Source organism: Fonticula alba, assembly GCF_000388065.1.
Source record: "Fonticula alba strain ATCC 38817 unplaced genomic scaffold supercont2.8, whole genome shotgun sequence".
NCBI lineage: Eukaryota > Rotosphaerida > Fonticulaceae > Fonticula > Fonticula alba.
The window spans coordinates 822,127-822,751 of NW_009242978.1; the positions used below are offsets into that span (position 1 = coordinate 822,127).

The 625-nt window shown below is 72.0% G+C and overlaps 1 protein-coding gene across 1 annotated transcript in view; it reads left to right on the forward strand.

The window, feature by feature from the left end:
* Window positions 1–625, forward strand: part of H696_04835 (hypothetical protein) — a gene marked incomplete at its 5' end in the record, with an annotated part of 5,270 nt that overhangs the window by 1,294 nt on the left and 3,351 nt on the right. The gene's annotated exons all lie outside the window — the stretch shown is intronic.

Sequence of the window (625 nt, forward strand, 5' to 3'; positions counted from 1 at the left end):
CCCCCCCCCCTGCGCCCGTCCGGTCCCCCGCCGGGTTGTCCCGCCTTGATGCCCAGGGTGTGCCCCAGCGGGTTGCCGCCTCCCTCGGGTTGCCGCCTCCCCCGGGTTACCGACCCTCCTGGGACTCCTCCTGGCTGGTCCGTGTGGCCCCGCCGGCACTTTTCTCGCGCCTCCTGGCTCCCCTCCCTCAAGAGGCCCTGCACCTGAGCGCTCTGGTCCGGACTCCCCCTTCCTCCACGCTCTGCCCCGCCATCCATTACCCACCCCATCAGCCTCCCTTCTCCTCCCATCTCCCGGTCCTACTCCACCTTTCTCCCCCGCCCCCTCCCCCTTCCCATTGCAGCAGCAGAAGCAGCGGCACCCCTTTCCCTCCCCAACAGCGAGACACCCGAGCGTACGTGCACATCTCCCCCCTGTCCTAGGCCCGCCCCGGCCGGGCCCTCCAGCGGCAGTCTTGCCCCCTTCCTCCTCCTTTTCGCGCCTTGCTCACCTTCCTCTCTGGCTGTGCCTCGCCTGGGTCGCTCTCGGCCGGCCCTGCCTGGCCCCCACCCCCTCCCGGGGCTCCCCCCCTCCCCGGCCTCTAGTGTCGCCGCATATGCGCCCTCCTGTCGCCACCCCCGCCGCC